At 39.1% G+C, this 23,955-nt stretch overlaps 1 protein-coding gene across 12 annotated transcripts in view; it reads right to left on the bottom strand.

Annotated features, from left to right (window-relative positions):
• Positions 1-23,955, bottom strand: part of Dlgap1 (DLG associated protein 1) — an 852,341-nt gene that overhangs the window by 608,028 nt on the left and 220,358 nt on the right. For 3 of the 12 annotated variants that reach the window (NM_001360665.1, XM_011246406.3, XM_011246407.3), the window contains exon 3: positions 7,041-7,149. The exons of the other annotated variants lie outside the window; for them this stretch is intronic. The gene's annotated coding sequence lies outside the window, so the exon portion shown is untranslated. The remainder of the gene's footprint in view (positions 1-7,040; positions 7,150-23,955) is intronic. 12 annotated transcript variants of the gene reach the window in all.

Here is a 23,955-nt window from a genome sequence, read left to right as displayed (position 1 = left end):
GATTTTGTTTTGTTTTGTTTTTTAGATTATTTATGTATGTGAGTACACTGTCACTGTCTTCAGAACCAGCAGAAGAGGGCATTGGATCCCATTACAGGAGGTTGTGAGCCACCATGTGGTTGCTGGGATTGAACTCAGGACCTCTGGAACACCAGTCAGTGCTCTCAACAGCTGAGCCATCTCTCCAGCCTGCATAATATACTTTAATGATATAAAATTAAACTATACTAGATCATGTTTTGTGGTAATTCCCAATTTCTAACTTTCACATTTCTTCTAAACATTTTGTTAGATCTTTCTATCCACCTGTCCTCTGTGGTAAAGGGTGACATTATAGTGGGTGATAAGAGGAGGAAATAGAGTCTGCTAACCCCAGCACATGTCCCTTATTCATTATGGGCTTGCCTGTCAGCAAAGAGGCCTCATAATGGCCTACTTACTGCCATTTGGTTGTTAGTCTCTTGGGGTGTGCTGCAGTACTCCAGCTGCTATGGTTTCTATCTCATTAACAGGTGACATCTCCAGCTGCTGTGGTCATTAACAGGTGACATCCGAAAAGCCTGGCTGGCCACAATTCTAACACAGCATTCTCCAGTCAGTTGATGTCCCAAGCAGGTGACACTGTTATCTCTAATCTCTGTGCATTTCCGAGCCCTCTTTTTCTCTTTACCCCATCAAAACCAGTGTGTGTGTGTGTGTGTGTGTGTGTGTGTGTGTGTGTGTATGTGTCCATTTTTGCAGCATGTATGTGTGTATGATACAAACCCATGGGACTTAGGAAGAAGTTGTTATCACTTCTCAAAACACCATAGTAGATATTTGTTTTCTTGTTTTGTTCATTTAAAATACTCCTTTCCCTTCTCTATAGGATGCCCAGTTCTTGAGAAGAGGATATTTCTCCTTCAACAGATATAATCTTAGTGAGATTTTAAATACTGACATACTAATGAGTTCCTGGAAGCTTCTTCTGGTAGGAATTTGAATTAAATGGAAAAACCAAAGCCTACAAGGCTGGAGTCAATGGCTTACTCTGAGGAAGAGGCTCCTATAGCATCCAAGGGCAGGTGTTCACACCCTGAGAGCTTTCTGTGCCCTGTCTTGTCTGAGCACTGGCTTAATTTACTTCCTATTACTGCGAAAAGGCACCATAAGGAACAGCAACTTGGGGGAGGAGATGGTTTTCCACACCATAGTTCATCACTGAGGAAAATCAAGGCATGAACTCAAGCAGGAACCTAAGAGGAAGGATCTGAAGCAGGGGTCATGGAGGAATGCTGCTTACTGGTTTGCTCCATCTTAGCTTTCCTAGTTTCTTTCTTACACACTCAGGACCACCTTCTCAGGTATAGCTGTTCGGAGAGTTGCTGTGCCCTTCTACCTCAATCATCCATCGAGAAAATGCCCCTGAGCCTTTGTCTAGAGACCATCTGATAGAGGCATTTCCTTAATTGATGTCCCCTCTTCTTAGTTGACGCTAGCTTGCATCACTGAGGAAAAGCCCAACAGGACACACACTTTGCAGTCTTTTCTACAGACTTGGTCCTTTCCCAAGCACATTCGGAAAGAGTCCTCATCTGCACATGACACCCACAGTTGGTGTTTATTTGTAACAGTTTTGAGGGAAAGAAGAGGAACACCTGGTGCTCATGTTACAAGTTGATTGACATTCACCATGGGCAAATGGCTCTAGTGATAGCACAAATTAAAACTAAGTTATGGTGACATGAATCACTTTGCAATTATTTTCTATCACCGATCATGCCTAGTGCCAGATGAATCACTATGAGTTTCTAGTGGTATAATGGAAATATTATGAGGCAATCTTGTTACACACACAAAATAGAAAGTCTCGTTTGTATATTCCACCTGTGAAAACCGTTTCCAGATGCCACATGTCATGCAAGGCTTGGCTGTGATGGTTTATATACCCTGGTCTGTGAAACAATTCTCATTATATGTGAATGAGAGGGTCTACTTTCTTCAAAGGATTATGAGTTAAATGAGACAATACCTTTGAAGGTTCTTAGGAGAAACCCCTCCCCATTTACACCCCAAGTCTATGGAGAGACATCACAGACAATTTCTTAGTATTCAACACAGAAGATCAATTTTAGGTTCCTTTAAAGAAACATTTAAAAGATTGAGATTGAAGTCATTTAGATCATGCAAAAGAACAAACCTAACTTGGTAAATCAATTTGACAACTTCTTGACAATGTTTTGATGAAGAGCTTTTTCCTTTAATTAAATAGAAGCAGGGAAGACATCTTAGAACTGGAATATCTTAAAATTGTGCAAATACACACGTGAAGTTTTGAGAAATATTATCCCTCCTTTTAGAATTAATTTTGGTATACTTCCTTGAAAACAATGCATTATTTACCAAGGGGGTTCACTGCATAAAAATTAACAGGAATAATAGAAGGTAATGAGGGATTATATATTTATAGTACTATTGTCTTTGTTAGTTCTAATCAAATAATTCAATGGTTGCCTTTTCAGGCTATGAAAGCCAATGAGGTGGCAATGAGGTACTTAATCCTACAAATGCTAGAAACAGGTACTTCTTCAAGTAATGATCTCACAAAAGTAACCCTTAGTTCCTCTGCATCTAAATCACATGGTGTTATTTTTCAATAGAGCCCATTTGTGAGATGAACCCAATTATTGGATGACAACTCTTTAACTCTGAAAGAGTAGGAATGAACGGAAATGTCAACCTTCCCTTATTATTTTCATTAACATAGCTGAGATGAGTTTTGGTTGATTTTATCACTGAAAAGACAGAGGGCAGCAACAGCCAATGCTATGGACTACATATCTTTGGAGGATGCTATAGATGCCACAGAATATTGTATAGTACCTCTGAAGTTAAGACTATGAACCCAGAGATTCTGTTATTAACTGGAATTTTAGTTTTGGTGTGGATCAGCCTTAGCACACATCTTTAATTCAAGAGCCCTCTAGATTGAATATGGTTAGCAGGATTACATAAAGTCAATCTTAGTTCAGAAGGCAGAGCAAGCAACCAGCTGATAGGAAGTGAACATAGGAAACAAACCATAGAGAGTAAGAGGGAGTCAGGAGGACAGATAGAGAGACACACAGGAAGTAGAAGGGAGGGACATTCAGTGTGAGGAAGTTTTTGAGGCACTGAGAGGGGATTCTGGTGGGATGTCAGGAGGAAGGTCAGCTGGGTGATTTCTCTGCTTCTCTGAGCTAACAGGCTTCCACCCCAGCATCTGGCTCCCGGAGTCTTCATTGGTAAAACCAAACAATTGAGATTTTGTTTAAAGAAAAAGAAAACAAAATTCCTTCATTTAGAAATGTTAGTGTAAAGGAAGAAAATATCTAATAAAAAATGAGAAAATTGAAAAAAAAGGACTCTACTCCTAGCTGCCTGGTCATCATCTTCCACTAGCAACCTTCAGATGAAGATGTAGAACTCTCAGCTCTGCCTGCATCATGCCTGCCTAGATGCTGGCCTTCTCTCACCTTGATGATAATGGACTGAACCTCTGAACCCGAAAGCCAGCCCAATTAAATGTTGTCCTTTATTAAAAGAAAGAAAGAAAGAAAGAAAGAAAGTAAGAAAGAAAGAAAAAGAAATGTTAGACCCCAAAGTACTATAAACTATTTCTCCTGCTGAGACATGCAGCTTGTCATATGAGCTCGATCAGAATACCCCTGAAAAATATCATAAAAATCCATCTCTTCTGGTCTCCTTGTGGGTGCAGTGACCCAACTGTGTAGCTGCTTTATTATTGTACCCAGCCAACCTGATTGCCTGAAGGACACACCACCAATAGACATGCTGACATGGAATCAGGTGCTCTCACAGGGTCTACCCATAGACAAAGGACTACAGGCAACCAAGGACCTAAGGACTGATGAGAGTTGAATTAATGATGGTCTCCAGTGATGAGTCTCCTCTATGGCTAGCCAATATCACATCACCCATAAAATCATATACCTACAAAACATTAAACAAACTGAACAGATTGCATTTTTATCAAATCTATATATTTAGTCATATATATGAATATATGATATATGCTAGGGACACACACACACACACATACACATCAGCAACAACTGAAGAAAAAGAAGTCATGATTTCAAGATGTAATCAGAAGGCGATACATAGGAGGCTTGGAGGGAAAAAAAGGGAAGGGGGAAATCATGTAATCATATTTCCATTTAAATATTTGCTAAAACCTAACTTTAAAAACTAACCTTACCCCATATCGATGTGGTGTGAATGAGTAAAATGCCCTAATAGCCCTAAACAGAAGTATAGCATCTCAACACCCGTTTCCTCAAATCATCAGATACGAAGCCAAGTGTCTTCTATGTGAAACCAAACTTCACAGCCCTCCTTACAAATGAGCATGTCCTTGGATATTGTCAGTCACAGAGTCCCAAATATTGCTTATTTAGAAGGTTAAAGAGTAAGATCGTTCGGTCCCTCAAGTGTGGGTCAGTGGAGTTGGTTTGACTTTGGGAACATAATTTTCGGTGATGTGAAGTTCCACAGATCCTTGCACTATTTCCTCTCATATCGTTTATATATGTTGCATACTTTATTTATTCAAACTCTTCTTTCATCTTCTTAGTCCTGCAAGCATGTCAAATTTGTCCTCCAAAGAGACAATTCCTCTTCTTCCGCTTCACTCATGTTGAAGATTCTCAGCTAAGATGCCTTTCCTGAAAATTAAACTAGTTATTCCCTGGCTGGTTTTCAACAGGCAAGGTCATCTTGGAAAATGTGTTGTTTATTTTGATCATACAGTGTTTTTATGATTTTTCAGTGAGAAATATGTGTAGTTTTCTCATGTATTGTTTTCCTTAAGGATGTTACAATGTAGTTTATTCCATCTGGACTTGAGGAAAAAATCTTGTTGCCATTCTTTTTCATGAAAATGAGCCTTGGCTGTATCAAATTTACCACCAGATAATACATAAGTAACTAAGAATTGAAAAGAATATAGAATCCCAAGTGCAAGTTCTTCAAAATATGATCCTAAAACTCAATATTCCACTACTAACAAATCTCTTAAAATTAGGGTTTTTCTGGTGCAGCAATACTTATAAAACCAGACAGAATGAATAGAGACAAAAGGAAACTATGCCAATTGATTCTCTATGTATGTGTGACTAAACGAGAAAATATAACAATACAATATAGCACATATTATATTAAATGAGTTACATAATTAGGCCTACAAGAGATTTCCAGTTACAAGTCAATGAAATAGTGTTTTTCCCCCTAATGTAAACTGAATTGCTAAGAACACTGGGACCTGAAAGATGGTTTATTAGAAGTTTTCAGAAGTTCTGCATTTTCCTTCAAAGGGCAATTGCTGCCCTGCTCATAAGCTCCATGCTTTTTTTTTTTTTCGAGAAATCATATGGATTTACACAGTTTCACTTGGCTCACTGATGACAGATAATAAGGGAAACACAAGGGTTAAATGCCCTTTTACCCGAGAGACACGAGGCCCACAGGTCACTGGCCCTCTGTGGGCCACGATAGATGGATACTTGTCCTAAAGGGGAGGATGGCACATGCCTTCCTCAGCTCTCATCTTTGTTTTGCTCAGGCAACTCATCTTGGGTTTACTAATCGCCAATGCCACGCTACCCATATTTGGGTTACAACATTTCTCACCAAACAAAACTGGCTCCAAGACTGGTTATTCATTTCTGAAATTCAGAAATTTTGAAACTTAGCAGGCCCTCTCAGAGAACTCTGAGAACTTAAGGATCCTGAACACAGTGGGTCATGTTTAGTCCCAGAGTTTTTGAATCAGTAAGGTCTGTGGAGATCCTATATTTACGTTTTTATGTCTATTAATAATTTCTTGTTATCATGCAAAGGAGTATAGTGCTGCACTTTCTTTTTTTGTATTTTTTATTTATTTTTTATTAGGTATTTATTTCATTTACATTTCCAATGCTATCCCAAAAGTCCCCCACCCACTCCTCCACCCACCCACTCCCACTTCTTGGCCCTGGCGTTCCCCTGTACTGAGGCAGATAAAGTTTGCATGACCAATGGGCCTCTCTTTCCACTGATGGCCGACTAGGCCATCTTCTGATACATATGCAGCTAGAGACATGAGCTCTGGTGGGTACTGGTTAGTTCATATTGTTGTTCCACCTATAGGGTTGCAGATCCCTTTAGCTCCTTGGATACTTTGTCTAGCTCCTCCATTGGGGGCACTGTCATCCATCCAATAGCTGACTGTGAGCATCCACTTCTGTGTTTGTTAAGCCCCGGCATAGTCTCACAAGAGACAGCTATATCTGGGTCCTTTCAGCAAAATCTTGCTAGTGTATGTAATGGTGTCAGTGTTTGGAAGCTGATTATGGCATGGGTCCCCGGATATGGCAGTCTCTAGATGGCCCATCCTTTCGTCTCAGCTCCAAACTGTGTCTCCGTAGCTCCTTCCATGGGTGTTTTGTTCCCAATTCTAAGAAGGGTCAAAGTGTCCACACTTTGGTCTTCATTCTTCCTGCACTTTCAATCCCAGTTTGTTGGTCTGTCTGTCTGTCTGTCTGTCTGTCTGTACCTTCCTGGTTCCGATCCCCATCCTTATCCCCTCCTCTTTTTTTTTTGTCCCATTCTTCTCAAAGACCTCTTCCTGACTCCGTGTCACCCTTATTCCAAGATACTCTTTTTTGGAGGAGTCTTTTCCTCACTATCTATGCCCTTAAAATTCCCCCACCATGGTCTCTTGTCCAGTTCCCTCTCTAAACACAAATATGTATAGAATAATATCTAAGTTCTGCATTTGAAAAAAAAGTGGCAATTATATTTGAGTCTGTTTTACTTCACTTTAAATAAGTGATTTTCAGTTTCAGTCATTGTCTTGGAAATGCCATGGTTTCAGTTTTACTCATGGTTAAATTAAATCCCATTGTTTGTATAACTATATAACTTTAGCTCATTATTTATCTATTGATGGGTGTCTGGGCTGTCTCCATTTTATTAAGCATCTCTATGATATATTGACTGAGGCTCCTTGAAATACATACCTAGGAGTGGTACATCTGAGCCATATGGTCATTCGAATTTTCTTTTCTGAGAAGCTTCTGTTCTGACTTCCATGGTAGCCAAACCATTTAGCATTCTCAACAGCAATCGCTGGAAAGTAATTAAAAAAAACACCACTCACAATAATTTAAAAATAAAAACAAAATAAAAACAAAACAAAAACTTTGTAAGGATTGACCGAAGAGGTGAAAGATCTTTTTAGTGAAGTTTTGCAACATTGAATAGATTTTACAAAGCAGAATAATTCTACATTTATAGATTGGCAGAGTGACTATTGTGAACATTAGCTAATACACTGTCTAGACTGAACATAACCCTCATTAAAATTCCAGTGATACTCATTTAAGAACTAGAAACAATCCTAAAGTTCACAGGGGAGCACACGGGTCCTGAACAGCTGAAGTATTCCTGAGCAGAAAGATCAAAAGAACTGATCATATATTATACTCCGGATTAACAGGAACGAAAATAACATGGTTCTAGTCCCCAAACAGACATGTCAAACAAAGGAATAGAACACTCGGATATAAATCTACAAAGATAAAAACTATCTAATTTGACAAAGATTTTAAAAATATCTTGTCAAAAAGATAAAGCAAGGTTCAATTAAAAAAATATTTGTATGTAGAGAAATGGAACAAGGTCAAGTTCTTGAATGGTCCTTCAAAAGAGTCAATTAAAAAGTATCAAAGACCTCTATACAATATCTAAGCGAGGAAAATTTCTAGGGAAACTTGTCGAACACTTTAAGATATATGTCTATGCAAGGATTTTCTGAAAAGAACTCAAACGGTGCAGGAAATAACAGCACAATTGGACAAGCATTTACATGAAAATGAGAGAACTACATGTTTAGGAAATAAAACAACTGTTGTACTTCAGAGATGGCTGAGATCTGAGAATCATCTTCCCGACTATACATCAGACAAGGAGGTAGTATCCAGAATGAGTAAAGCACTGCAAAAATTAAGTATTTGTTTGCAAGCAAACATATTCTAGCAAGTTCACGGGTGGTGCTGATGTACTCGGGGCGGGACACTTGAGTACCAGCGCGTGAACCAATCAGTGATTTCATAGGTGATTTTTCTTCTGCAGTAGGTGAGGAGGATGAATTCTGACTGTAAATCCATAGCTAAAATTAACATACACAGCATCAGCTCGGCAGACAGCTCTGAGAAACAACGGTCTCATACTAAATGCAAATGCATGACAAATTATTCAGAGCCTGCAAAGAGATCTATCTTTGTTAAGTGGAAGAATGAAGAAAATGAAATCATTTAGCATCAATCTAAACCAAATAAAAATGCAAAATTCAGCGGTGCTTGTTTTAAGATTTGTGACGGTACCAATAAAAAATGGGACTTAATTTCCTTTTATTTCATTTTTAAACATACTCATTTTGGGGCGCTGCTACTACGTTTCTACATATTGGTAAGGTCGTGGATATTTTGGAATACTATCCAGGCAATAGTTTTGATGGATATTGACTAGCCAAAGATATTCTTTTGTGAGTTCTTTAAAATATTTCTTAAAATTCCTCTGTAGCTAACAAATGAAATCTATCTATCTATCTATCTATCTATCTATCTATCTATCTATCTATCTATCTATCTATCTACAAATTATACATATATAATTTATATATAATAACATATATATATAAATAAACATTTGTTGGAGTATCTGCATATTGTAGAGTTCCTAAACCAAACTCTCCTTTGCAGTTATTTATCAGTTTTCCACTTGCTATTATGTAAAGAAGGGATACATTGTGATTTCTATTTCACAAAATAATTAAGGTGACAGATAGGTATGCCTTATAGCATTTTCTTTATCCTTAATGGCTTCAGTATTCTATGGTTCTGTTTTATTTTGTTTTGTTTTGAAGAAACTATCCTTCAATAACACTAAACTATATCCCAATTCTTTGTTTAGGAAAAACCATAGATATTTCTTCAGGGTGGGTTATACAAATATCATCCACCTGAGTCACTATCAAGATTTATCTTGTTAAATGGGCATAGCACCAACCTGCCCTCTAAGTTCATCTCTCCACACCCACCGCTTAGTGAAGCTCCCAGAACTCATCTGAGAAGTCTCTTCATGTATTTGATGGTGGTTAATACAGAAACTCACAAGTAGTCAGCAGGAGGAGAGTGAGTGTCAGAGGGCTGCTCAGTCACAAATGGGACATCGACGTTACACCCTACCCGGGCTCAGGGAACATCAGGAAGAGGGCTCAGCAATACTGTAAATGCCAGCGTAGAATGAACAGCATCTTTTGGACATGCAACACCACTGCACTAATAAAGGCAAAGCAACACGGCTGCCTACACAAGACCCGTGAGAGATAAAGTCAGGCCATACTCTAGAAGGCTCACTTTCCCCATGCCATCCGAGGAGCTAATTACTAATGATGGATTCTAGGGGAGGGGGAGTCAGTTTTCTTTCCACCTGCTTTGGCTCCTGACAGGTTGATCGGGCTCGAGTAGATAGTTCCACACGTGGGTACAGGCAGTACAAACTGGACTTTGTGCTATTATGAAAAGGGGTACATGTGGTATAGGGTGTGGGGTGGAGAGTTCATCAGGGAGGATTCAAGGGAGAATAGAAAGAACTCATGATGAAATGTATCTTATGGCACTGACACACATGAAATTACTGAAAAAGTATCCAGATAGATCTGGAATGAAGGAAATGTATAAACACCTCACTATTTCCTGGGGTCAGGGTAGATTTGAGTTATAAATTCAAAACTAGAAAACGATTTTCTCCTGCAGAGGACATTCATATTCTTTCACATTTCCTTTGAGAAAAGGCAAAACTGATTTTGCTTTATTCTCATCCAAGTATTATTTTCAGAAACATTAGGATACCAGGCAAGAAGAAAGGGGGAAGGCCAGCAGACATTCGTTCTGGAAAAGGGGCTAAAAGTTTCAAATATGTCAAAAGACATACTCAACCGGGACTGAACGCATGAGTGTGGTAAGACAAAGTAGAAAGAAACAGATTATGTTCAGCTGATAGGACTGCACCATGCCCCCAAGCAGAGCTAATGATTTGGCGTGGCTTTATGACACACAACTTAAAGACTGTATGTTTTAACTTTCCCATCTGTAAAATGGATGATATTCTTTCTTCATAGAAACAGTCTGTTCACAGTACTGTGTGCAGATCTAACCATGTCCTGAAACAGCATCATCATCACATTTTTTGAGGCATGAAGAGGTATTTGAGAAATAACAGTTGCTGTATACTAGAAGAGCCATGCCATTCTTCTACTGATTGCCAGGCCCTTCCACGACCAAAGCTGTTGGGGCATCATGGGAAGAGAATTCATCCCATTAGAGAAGGTATTTTTCATCAGTGATCTTGTTACCTAAAGAGCTAATTAAAGGCCATTTTATGGTGCATAAGATGGTTGAGATTTTACTCTCAAACCCACAATCACATCAATAAATTAATAAATCAATACATTTGCATATCCAATTTTTCCTTGAAGGATGTCTGTACACTATGGCTAAAAGCTAACTAACTGATGTTTAAATGGTCAGCAAGAACTGAAACTCTATTCTTTGGAATATTTTCTCCATACATTTGTAATTTTAGATAACTTAAATATTTTTTTGAGTTTTGCAGTTTTTTTAATTAGATATTTTCTTTATATACATTTCAAATGCTATCCCGAAAGTTCCCTATACCCTCCCCCTCCTTAGCAATAAAACGAACGCCCACACTCCCATCATCTGACTTCACCAGCTTTGACTGTTTCTCTCACCCTTGCAATCTTATTTCTGCACCATTTGAAACTGAGCTTTGAGCATCTTAATGCTTTGCTGGTGAATGTCAGTATTCTTGTTTGTACAGTTTCCACATTTACCTCTGATGGGTGGGGCACAGTCGCTATAGCAAATTGTTCAGTATATATTTTGGAATCAATGTTGCTGAAATGTGACAACACTGTGTTGGCTAGTCCATTCAATGTCATTCATATAACAGTCCATGTCCATGTTACTGTCTGTATCACACAGATAGTAAAAATATGTAGGATAAAATTACTCTTCCTTCCCAGGCAATAGTGTAGAATGATGCAAACCACACGCACCTCAATGAGATGTGCTGTCACCCAGCGTAACATAATGGGTCTTGGAAAGACTACTATGAGGATGAATTTTAAGAGACTTATTCTCATAAGGTAACAGGTAACTTGGTAATGCTTTTGCTATAGTTTGTAAAATTCAGCAAGTAATTTCTTCGTATCTTGGCATGAGTACGGTATGGTTGAACCATATACAATTATTTTACAGGTCAGAGTGATCTAATATTAGCAGTTTTATATTGTTCAACCTAGAACCCACCATCGTTGCTATACGGTACCATGTATACCTAGAGCTACAATAACTCAAAATATTACCGCAGTATCAAAAGTTGGGTAAACTTGTATAGGTGAGGAGGAACATACTCGGAAGATAACACTATAATTCCTAAATCTATAAAGTCTCAATATTACCATACTAATTATCCTTGATGGTCTAACATTTTGTGGGTAGCCAAACCGTGACTATATACTTCACGGTGTATTAAAACAATGACATAAAGTCCAAGAAAGGCATCTGCCCTGTTTCAGCAGCTTATGTTATAACAAGATTCTTCAGTACCTTTCTTTACTGAAGTAAGGGATTTTACAAGAAAAAAAAAGGAAATCTTGTTTCTGTAGCTCTACTGCTCTGCTGTTAATTCAACAAAACAAATATTTCAACATCTCTCCAGCCTTAGTGTGAGCAATGCTAGTTTTCCTCATAAGCCATAGTCCTCCATTAGAAAATGAGCAGCCAGTGCCAGGCCACAGCAGCACAGGGATCACCCAGAGTCCCTGTGCAATTCACAGACCTTACAGCAGGAAATCAGAACTTGCTTAAGCAGAATCACATTGCCAGGAAGAGCTATGCTTCCTTTAAAGTAAGATTTGGTTTTGTTGTTATTTCAGCAAGACTTGGAGCATTCATATCAATGGGATGCAAAGATGCTCTTATTACTGCGACCACACCAATATGCTGCAGTATATACTAAGACCTGAAGGCAGGGCTCTGCTTCATCACAGCCTTCTGTGCACGCATCCACGGTATATCATCATAATAGGGTGGGAAACCTTATGACCTTCAGGTCCCTAAGATTCAAGTATGTCTCCTGAAATTTTACAACTACTTAGCATCATTGTTTGATTAGAAATCAACACTTCCAGTAGAACTTTGTCTTATAACTAAAGAATTGTTATTAATGAAATGTTGTGTCTGTGTGTGTGTATCTGTCTGTCTGTCCTTCCAACCATGTCTTCAGGTATCTCAAGGACATATGTCATATATTGGCTAGTAAGAACAACATAAACAAGCTAGAAAATCAGGTTTATGAAATTCTTGGCACAGATACTAAAACATATTCTAAATAGTTTTTCACCCTCTGTTGGAGAAAATCACGGCAGTTGTTATTTGGAGCAAGTCAAACAAATTTTTCTATTTATTATTTCTTGAACCAAGATTAACTCTAATTGTGTATATGATTTTATGTGATAGCAGAATGCATTGATATTCATGTGGATAACTCCAGAACATGCATTCTCAATTTAAAGTAAATATTTCTACTATTTAAAATCATTCCATCCCGGTGTATAATAACTGGTAGTTAATTTCTACTACCAATTTTCCATTTTATAGTCTTTTGGTTTTCTTCATTGAAAATCTTTATTTTCTTTTGTTTGTTTTAAAAGTGGGCCATGTTTTCTAAAACACTCAGAGCTTTGGAATATTCTCATGGACGCAGTGGTACTGTATCTGTCTTTAATATAACCATGTGTTCTAATTTCTAAGTGCTGAAAGCTCAACAGATAACACGCTACCAGCTTTCCCATCAGGGAGAGGTTCAAGCTTCCGCAGGGACCGAGTAGCCAGGAGAGGCCATCGTGTTCAAACTCAAATTGAAAGGGTAGAGTGCTTGTGCGTACCGCTCAGAATGCCCACCTCTTTTATGGCATATATCTCCTTGATTCTGGGGGATTCTTAAGCTTCAGGAAAATTACTTGGAACAGGAAACAGAATCCTGCAGCATATGACAGAATAAAGCAAGTGTGGTAAAGACAAGGGTGAGGCAAGGGGCTCATGGCAGTTATTTTAAAACACTCAGTGACATTTGTGAACTCATTTTACTTTGCTGCTCCCTCTATGAGAGACCAGAGAGGAGGAGAGACGAATCAATTTCATTATACTATCAGATTTCAAAGTAGCAAAGGTCTATAAGATAAAAATGTCTTATCCAAAATGTCCCAGAATCCTGTGGGTCTCCCAGAATACTGGCTTATGTTAAAATCTGATGATGCTACAAACAGCTCTCTGCCTCTTGCAAAGTCTATCTTGGGTTTAGTTCTGCACTAATGAGCTAAGTAGACACCAATGTCTCTCAAACCCAAAGGAGATTACACCTTCACAGTGAGACGGAGGACAGGCGGCAGCAGCTGGGACCACATTTTCAATTTCTTTACAGTATTTATGTCTTGGAGTCTGGTGTGCATTTCATTTCACTCATTAAGGGCTTACTCTATCCTAAAGGAAAACTTTCTTGACTTCTCAAGTACTTCCTAGCCAATCTGGTTTGCAAATGGCTCTCTCCCTTAAATAACTGCCTGTTGCATCATTTCTTTACAGAGATGGCTTAATTTGTTGACTAATTAAGAGGAGAGTTGAGACATTTAGATACCGTTAACATGAGTGAAGGAGAGGGAAAATACAAAGGGGGCTTCAGGTGACTTGTGTCCTATCTATTCAGCCCCTGGCTCGTCATTTCTACCTGAATGTCTACTTAATTTTGATTAATATGGATTGAATTCAGATAAATGTCTCATTTATTTAAACAGAGGAAATATTTAAATCAAATTTATTATCTTATGATTGTATTTTTTGTCACTCAAATACATTAAATATTTTCACTCTAAAAGCAACTTACTATGTTAGGATTATAAAATGTAATGTTTCAATTTTCATACCCCAACACTTTATTTGTATTGTAGGCCTTGACAATTAATAACTTAAGGAGTTTTAGTATACCGTGTTTAATTAATTATTTGAATTACATACATTCAGGATTTATGCTACATACACATATTATGTATAATATGACATTGAGCAATAAATACATCTGAGTATATATTATTGAATATATAGTCAATATAATGAAATATGTTATTTAAAAATATAAAGTGTGTAATATATTTTATATACTTTCACATACATAATGGTACAGAAATAAGATTTATCTTTCTCTCTACATACATGTGTGTGTGTGTGTGTGTGTGTGTGTGAATTTTATACCTTATTATTAAATTCAGTAATTAGGTCATAACAATAATTAAGTTTTGTGTTTCTAATCTATTATGTTAATGTCATCAACAAAAGAAAACAGGCAATATATTTTTTTCAATGCAACTCAGATATATATTGCAAAATTTCTAATTGCTTTGAAAATGATTTTCAAGCTCATAAACACCCTCTGACTTTTTCTCCTTTGTAGTCACCCTCAATACAGTGAAGCCATCCCTTGAAAGTCAACCAGACTACATCACTTTGTTCATAAATATCTCAAAGGGCTGTCCTTATTACTCATCACAGTCCATGTTGTCTCTACATGTGAGGTAGCCCTTCGGTTTCATGCGCACTCATGAGTCCTCCAGCCCAAGCACAGAATTTACTCTGCATGTTCCATCTCAGCCTGTGACATGTCCATATCCAGAAATTGTTGAGCATCTAAGACCAGCTATGTAGGGACGTCCTCTGCAGTGAGAGATGCAACCCCTTTCCCATCTATGGAAATCCTAACCTATTCCATTCACCCTCTCCTGCTTTAATTTTTTTCTATCTCACTTACAAGTATATGGCATACAGATGTACATGTAATAATATATCATTCCTCACTATATATTCTTTATAGAATATTGAATGGATGAAGACAGGCTTTAGAATATTTCCTTCATCACTTATTTCCATAGCAGAGGACACTGTCTGGCACACAGTAGGAACTTAATATAGATTCTGAATGAGTGGATCATTAGTGAAATTCTGTCTTGTCGAATTAAGGAAAAGTCTTGGGTGTGCAAAGACCGATTGTGTACCTAGATATTTAGCGATAATAAAGAGTCTATCAAATTAATGGCTTGACTCGATTGAATGTTCTGGTAAAGAAAAAGAAAATGAATGTCTACACAAAGCAGGCTTTCCCAGCCAAGCAGCAGGCACAGACTGTACCATGTCAGTCCAGTAGGGTTTCAATAATAACGTATAGTAGATCTGTTTCTCAGTTTCAGCATCTCCATATCAGCCTGCAGTGAGGAACACTTCTTCCTCTGCCTTTCTATTCTGTTACCCACATTACACCTAACAGTACCTAATGTGCACTCCAGTCACGTATTCAGACAGGCCACTTGACATTGTTGCACCTCATTAATGAACAGAACCAACACTGCACTAAAGAACTCGCACCTGTAAACCTAACGGATGCTGATCTTGGCTGGGGGCAGAGCTGGGTCTGCAGATGCCTGGGGATGCTCTTTCCCTTACTCCCAAATCGTCCTTTCCCTTCACCAACAGCAGCTGCATGAGAGAAAGCAGACCAACCTTGGTGTTGATAATTTGTGCCAAGCATAATTGTGCTTTGGGTACCACCCTGCTATCACCTCCTCCTAGCAGTTAAAAGAGCAAAAGACACTCCCATGGGCTGCCAGGTCACTCCTTCTGTGCACCTGAGGAGGAGTCCTGATCCCAGCATGGTGGGCGCGGCAGTTGTAAATGATTGCTCCAGAGTTTATGTATCGTGTTTCATTAATGTCTAAGCACTATTTTGGGACATTTGTTCTCATTACCTTCTCGTGCCTGTTACCCTTGTTCTTAAGCAGGATTTTTACTGAAAAATGGCTTCAAATTAGGAGAAAGGCTGTTTTGATATCAATTCTATGTGATTTCCCAGTGGGAAGTAGTGAAAATATGTCCCCTCCATCCAACAGATTCTGACAGTAAAGCTGGCCTATAAAACAAAATGAATTTCCACTGCATAAATTACTTAAAAGCAGATTCCCATGAAGAAGAAAATAATTAAACCCTGTGGTTTGGAAAGATTGCACCCATATATCCTGAGTCAGCAAATACAAGCAATATATGAGTACAAAAATATGTGTGCATACACACACAAACACATACAGACACACAGACACTCATACATACACACATACACACATATGTACACACATATACACACACATACATACATACATACATACACATACATGCACATACATGCACATACGTAAATATATATGAACACATATACACACATACACTCACATGTATAAATACACACATACACATACACACACACATAAACACATACACACTCAAACACATATAAACTCACACACATATACACAGACACACACACAAACTCACACATGAGACAAGCAGATTCCTCTCTACTTCTAGTCAAGAGAGACTATCAAACCATGTGAAGAACTTATCAATGTAAAATTTAAAAGGGCTTGGGTGAGAGTTAAACCAAAATATGTAACACTACGTAGAAACACAAAAGTGAAAAGGACTGTAAATACAGCTTCCAGGAAAACACAACACAGACAGGCAGATAGACAGACAGACGGATCCCTCCCCCCAAACACACACATACACACCCACAGAGGGGCAGGGGTAGCCACAGACACACAGAGAGACAGAGAAAATATCTTTCTCTTTTAAAGTCTTCATATATTTGCATTTTAAATTACTTGGTTTTGTCTTATAGAAGGTTCTCCAGATATGGCTTATATAACATTTCAAGCTAGGATATCTGTCATGTTCACTTAGTCTATGAACTTGACTTTCAGGGGGGAACATTACGCCTGGAGGAAAGACAGTGGGCAGTAATGTAGAGCTCAGCCACAGAAGCCCCAGTCTCTGCCCTGGAGTCCATCTCTGAGTACCAATGCCAGATACAACAGATTTAATACAGATTCCATAGAAAATCCCCTAATTTGCCAAGACCTTGTCAAGTCTCTAAGAACTGAGGCTCTCACTTGATACATCAGTCTAGACACCCATGAAAGCTTTGCATCCTCAGATTTCAGTGAAAACAGAGCATTTCAAATACAGTCTTTATTTGTTAGACAGAATGAAATAAAAAAATTATTTGGTGCCATCAAGCTCAAAGCAGGCCTAAAATCTCAGCACTTGCTGGGTGTGGTGCAGGCAGGAGGATTAGGAGATGAGGGTGGTCCTCAGCTACAGAACAAGTTCAAGACCGTCACGAGCTGCATGGTTTACAGGAGACTTTCTACAATTTTATGCCCAGAGCATCCATTATTTCTGAGGCCCCTCTAAGCCTTCACAGTTAATTTTGGATGCCTGCTGGAGGCATCACTCAGTAATGTTCCAGGCTCTGTCCCAAAGCTTTTCTGTCCCAGGTGCACAGTTCTGTGTGGGCTCTTAGGGGCACCTAGAACCAAAAGGATTATATACCGAAACAGGACTCTGCATGTCAGTCAAGCAAAGAGTCCCTCCAGGGACTAGAGCAGCTACTTTGTCCCTGGGGATGCATCCTGTGAACTGCTTTGAGAGCCTTGGAAACCTCCCATGGGGAGGAAGGTATCCGTGGAGCTTCAAAGTTCTCTCCATTCTGTTCTGTCTTACTTTCACCCCTCTGAGATTGTGAGTGTGCAAAGCAAACCTCTTCAGTTAGACTTCTGTATGAGTGAGCCTGCCACTAGAGTGACAGGCAGGGGACAGTGTATCATTAAATAAAACCTATCAGTACTCATCAGTGAGTTGAGAAATTTGAGGCTGATGATGGCTTCCTTGTATACGTACACTGAAGAAAGCTGAAGAAGAAAGAAAGATGGCAGCTGTGCCTGCTCACAGCATTAACTTTTGGACTCTATTTTACACGAAAGACTCCTCACCCATCTCGCAGCCATTGGTGTTTAAAAGATTTGTGATTTCCCTTTAAACAAACACTCAAGGAGCGAAAGCAGAATATTCAAAATAAACAACATGTCTAGCTTTACCCTACATTCCCAAAATAACTGCTTTTGCAGAATTCAAATGCAGCCATTGAAGATAAAACAATTACTGATGGCAAGACAAGGGAACACTGCCCAAGATGTCAGTGTGGTTTATCACCCCAGAGCTGACCGACCATCAGAGCTGAATCCACAGACCACATGGGCTTGCCATTCAGCACCTTAAACAAAGCCACATTTTCTTTCTTATTTTTCAAGAATATTAGAATCAGAATGCTTTGAACAGACTCAGGGACTGATATTTTGATTCAAAGTGCCCTGGCCTAATGCTGCTGGCTGGTATTTGAAATTCCAGGGGAAGAACAAGTGCGGGCTACAGATGCAGTGCAAGAGTGGATGACGTGCATGCACTCACCCATTTGCTCTGCTCCTGAACAAATATCAAAGGGGCATTCATTTCTCAGGATAGTCAAGAAAGAGGAAAAACCCACAAGCCATACACAAAGGTATCATGCCGCAGAGTATGTGGCCAACCACCTTCAACAATTCTGTTTCCACTGGCCCTTTAGAGGATGAACATCTCTGTACTGAACTGACCTTAGATCAAACGCTTCTATCCAAAGCATTTTGTTCTTAACACGTGCTGTGTGGTCAGGGCTGGGATCGTTGTATCTATACTCAGCTGCACATGGGTTTTTTTTTTTTTATGCCATAGTTCCCTAAACAACAGTCTTATACCTATTTGCATAGCATTTACATGTGTCAGGTGCTATACAGAGTGAGAGTAAGCTGTAGGTTTATGATATGCCAAAGAATCGAGTCAGTGAGAAAATGAAACTGAAAAACATTCTCAAATAGGTGACACACTCTGCTCTCAGAACTCCCATGGAAAAACCTATACCGATCCCCAGGGCAGTCATTAACTTTGTCCCTAGATGCATCAGTCTGGACACCCATGGAAGCTTTACATCCTCAGATTTCAGTGAAAACAGAGAATTTTTTCAAATACAGTTTTTATTTGTTAGACAAAAAAAAAGTTAGATAACTTTGTGAGAAAATGAGCATACATATCTGGTCAACCCCTGGATGGTTTTGTCAGAGAAGACCAAATTCTTTTGGGATTCAAAAAAATTTCAATTTTTACCCTTGTATGTTGCTTCAACTATTTTGGCTTTAGGATGCTGTCCACCGTGTACTATACCCAGGGGAGGCTTTCCTCTCTCAAATTTTATGAAAGAAGTGTGCTTTAGAGAATATAGGGCCCCCAATGGAGGAGCTAGAGAAAGTACCCAAGAGCTGAAGGGGTCTGCAACCCTATCGGTGGAACAACAATATGAACTAACCAGTACCCCCAGAGCTCGTGTCTCTAGCTGCATATGTAGCAGAAGATTGCCTAGTCGGCCATCATTGGGAAGAGAGGCCCCTTGGTCTAGCAAATTTTATATGCCCCAGTACAGGGGAATGCCAGGGCCAAGAAGTGGGAGTGAGTGGGTAGGGGAACCGGGTAGGGGGAGGGTATAGGGGACTTTTGGGATAGCATTTGAAATGTGAATGAAGAAAATATCTAATAAAAATTAAAAAAGAGAGAGAATATAAAATCCAGAAGCTGAAGCTATTTCCTATGTATTACCCTGGCTTCTTTTGCTTCTATCTGCTCTAGATATTAGGTGGGCACACAACAACTTTGAGTATCAGCATATTTTTCCCATCTTGTGTCATATGATGCAGGGCTGGGGTTGAGAATAAGGACGAGGACACATCTCATTTGTGACAAGCACTTCCTGAGAAGTTTCTTTCTCATCATGCAAATAGGGAATCTTGATCCTTAGATATGGTTGTTTGCTCCACATACCCAACACAGGGACCCTATATAGAGTATAAAGATGTACTTGGGTTCTGGACTCAGTTAGCAATAAATACATGGAAACTAATACTCTTGGACTGAGACAGATTAGAATCAGAACAATTGGTCCAAACTGCCCCAATTATGGAGGCATTCACACCCAGTGAAGGCTCATGGTCACCCAGGTTATAATCAGAGGACTGACCCAAGATTTTAATTCTGAGACACTTAGCAGTTGGTCTATGGGGCAAATCTCGTCAATCAAGATTTCCCTAAGATATCACTCTTACAACAAAGAATCTTGTCCTGCATTTGAGAATACTATCCACAAATCTAAAATGATGCTTTTAACCACAGTATTTTATATTATCTTAAAGACAATGCAAAACAGGAAGGCATAGAAAGTTCTATATAATGGGTTGCCCAATGGTCTATGCCCATATATGAAAACTGAGAGAAAGTTGAGACAAAGATTTTTTTTTCCAATTTGATTCTACTTCTGTCTTTTAGAAAACCACACAGAATCAAATAATGCTTTACAGTGCCTTCAATTCCTCACAGCTCCAAAGGAGGAAAGAAAGACAGGTAAAATGTGACCTGAAGTAGCTTCCTTGCGGAAGAAACGCAGCCACAACAATCAGGAAGTGCAACAGTGCGCAATCGTGCTAATCTGTTCTCTCAAGAGTGCAACTCAGAAATACAGTCTAGGAAGATATTCAGAGGAGCCTAAAAATGAGCACGGTGGGCCAGGGAGGGTCACAATCAGCTCAAAGTGAGGAAGAGATGCTGGGGCCCTGAGGAGTATGACATGGCCATCATGTCAAGAATGCTAGATCCAAACCCAGTGCCAGCATTTAGACTCCACACATGGTCAAGCTTCTCTGTGCTTTATTTTGCTCTTCATGAGTGACTGCAGCAACATGGGGGGAGAAATTGGAAACAAGGCAGCAGACAAAGGAACATAGCGCTTGTTTCCATTAGTCTCCAGCCTCTGATTCCTGACCTCTTAATGTATGCTTTTACTCAGCAGAGCAATACCTTCCTGTCATCTTGCAGGGCAAAAGTGTGCCTTTCCAAAACTTTTATTTTTACCTCCCCCCACCATATGTACATATGTATGCCTGCACACACATGTGCATGTGCGTGTTTGTGTAAAACCATAGCAGCTATTCTCCATTGTTCATGACTCACAAATGGAACAAATATCTTTCTGCTGTTGTTTGGTATTTCCTTAAGCTGAGGCTATTTCTCATTAAATTCCATTTTGTATCTTCAAGACAAAAACTAAATCCAATAAATTAAACCAACAGTAAAGTGATATAAAATAGTATTTCTGAAAATACACTTACCATAAATTTCAATTTTTATTTTTGTAAATGAAAAAGTAACACAAATACAATCAAGTTAAATGTAAAACAGTAGAGACTTCCTAAAGTGGAAAGTTTCAACTTATTCTAAGGAAAGGTCATGAAATTTTCAGGTAAAAGGATAGATCTAGTGAGGTAACACAGAACCAGAAAGACAAAGGCTATTCTCTCATCTGTGCTTCCTAGCTCCAAATTATCAGATGTGCAAGGAAGAATGTACAATATGCAGTAGCAACAGAAACCAAAAGGGTATAAAGAGATCATACATGTGCAGTTGCGTGTGCGTGTGTGCTTGCTTGCTTGTGTACATGTATGAACAATACAAACAGCAGGAAACAAGTAAAAATAGAACTTCAATTACGGCTTGGTTTCTTCAGCAAGGGTTTGAGTATATGTAAGGAAGGGACTAAGAAAGCTCAAGGGGTTCTGACATCTCATGGCCATACAGACACAGGGAGATTTTAATCCAAGGTGAACCGCTGACTCTCTGCATCGCCATGCACACATCATCTGATGTACGGTTCTCTTGGCCAGCCCTGTGGCAACAACCAATCAAAAGCTATATTAGTAATGGACATCATACCTCTGCAGCAATCCTGCACCACCTGGATTTGTTTTACTTCGTTAGATTTATGAGATTTACTCGAGCATACTCAGCATAGCGCATAGCATTCTTTAGGAGGAAATAAATCCACATAAATATATTTTATTCAACTCTGACTCTTTAGAGGGCAACACATGTCTGTGGGTGCTATGGCTTGCACACACACACACACACACACACACACACACACACACACACACACACACACACCTTCTATACCTTTGAGTTCTACCTCTGTATACTGAACCAGCTTTAGATCAGAAATAACAGTAAAAGGCTGTGGAGATGGCTCAGTGAATGAAGTGCTTACTACGCAAGCCTGAGTGTGGAAGCTCAGATGCCCAGAACACATGCAAATTTTCAAGGGGATCATGGTGAAGACATGTAAGTCCAGCCTCAGAAGACATAGACGAGCCCTCCACGTCACACTGGCTAGCCCAAGTAGCAACATCTCTGAGCTCTGAATCTGACTAAGATGCCTTGCTTCTGTGGGTCATGTAGGAAAAGCATCCAAAGATGACTTCTAGCAACGACCTTAGGCTTCCACATGCATGTGCAACCATGTGCATTTCTTCCCTCACACACAGGTTCCCCACATGTAAACATGTATACACACATCACACACATGAAAACTGAGAAAGAAAAAATAATCTATGAATCATAGTTTTTGTTGACAGTGCTATATAGTTAGCATGAAGATGGTTACATGTCTGGACTCAACATTTACAGATGCTTTTTCATGTCATGATTACATAGCATTTACATTGTACTGGGTGCTATATATAATCTGTAGGTGATTTAAGGTGTATGTAGGATGTGCATGGGCTATATGCAAATAGTGAATACTGTGTGTAAAAGATGTAACCATCCTGGATCTAGCCATCTAGGGATTTCTGAGACAATATTCATTCATTCATTCATTCATTCATTCATCCATCCATTCATTCATTCTCTTTCTCTGTCTCTCTGTGTCTCTATGTCTCTATCTCTCTGTCTCTGTCTATCTCTGTCTGTCTCTGTCCCAGTCTGTGTCTGTCTCTCTGTCTCTGTCCCTGTCTGTGTCTGTCTCTCTGTCTCAGTCTCAGTCTCTGTCTCTGTCTCTCTCTCTCTCTCTCTCTCTCTCTCTCTCTCTCTCTCTCTCTCTGTGTGTGTGTGTGTGTGTGTCGTTCTCCACCACTTCTTTTCTGTCTGTCTCCCTCTTACAAATACAGAGACATATCATCGATGAATGATGTATCTCTTTTAAAAATAGATTTGCTGTAAAGGTAGTTAACTTTTTTCATCTGTGATGCTGTGTTACTTGGTAGTAGAGGATACAGAAAAGTGATGTTATCAAGAAGGGTAAAGACAGCTAGGAAGGAGGAGGAATAGAATGTTGAGTCCCAGCCTATCATAAAGCAGTCATCACTCACAGTGATGGTGGCATGAATCTCGCCTAGAGAAGAAACAGAAATTAAACATTACTAAGAGATCTAGTGTGTATGGCTCCCAAAAAAGGAAGATATCTTCAGAAACCAGCAGAAGGGGGAACTGTGTTCAGACCTTTCAAAACCATTACAGATCTCTAAAGCAGGCAGGACTCTGAACTGCTAATGCAGGAAGAAGTCTTTCATGAAACTATAGTAAGGAAAATAATACTTACTGAATGCCCTAATGCTGTCCTAGGAATCTCACCTAATGCATCTATGTAGTACAACAGAGCACTGACTTGGGCTGCCAAGGGCACTTAGGTAAGCTCTGAAGTCAAGTGGTCAAGTTGTTAGGCCTTCAATTTGGGAATGACTATATACGTTAGTGTGCATACTACCTTATGTAGTACATGGCTAGATTAAAATAGTTTAACTGTTAAAATGCTAGAATTGTTAAAAAAATAATTATTTTGAAACATGCTCATTGAAGGAATTTGCAAGGTATTTTACACCTGTCAGTCAACTCTCTCCTACTGGAAATTCCAAAGACTTGCTTACAGAAGGCGGGTCATTCTGACCACTTCATTTTGTGTTTCCTTGTTAAGCCAGAGTTAAAGATGATGACAGGGTCA

The sequence above is a fragment of the Mus musculus genome, chromosome 17 (assembly GCF_000001635.26).
Source record: "Mus musculus strain C57BL/6J chromosome 17, GRCm38.p6 C57BL/6J".
Lineage (NCBI taxonomy): Eukaryota > Metazoa > Chordata > Mammalia > Rodentia > Muridae > Mus > Mus musculus.
Note: the sequence above shows the minus strand (reverse complement) of the source record. Positions and strands in the feature narration are given on the sequence as shown.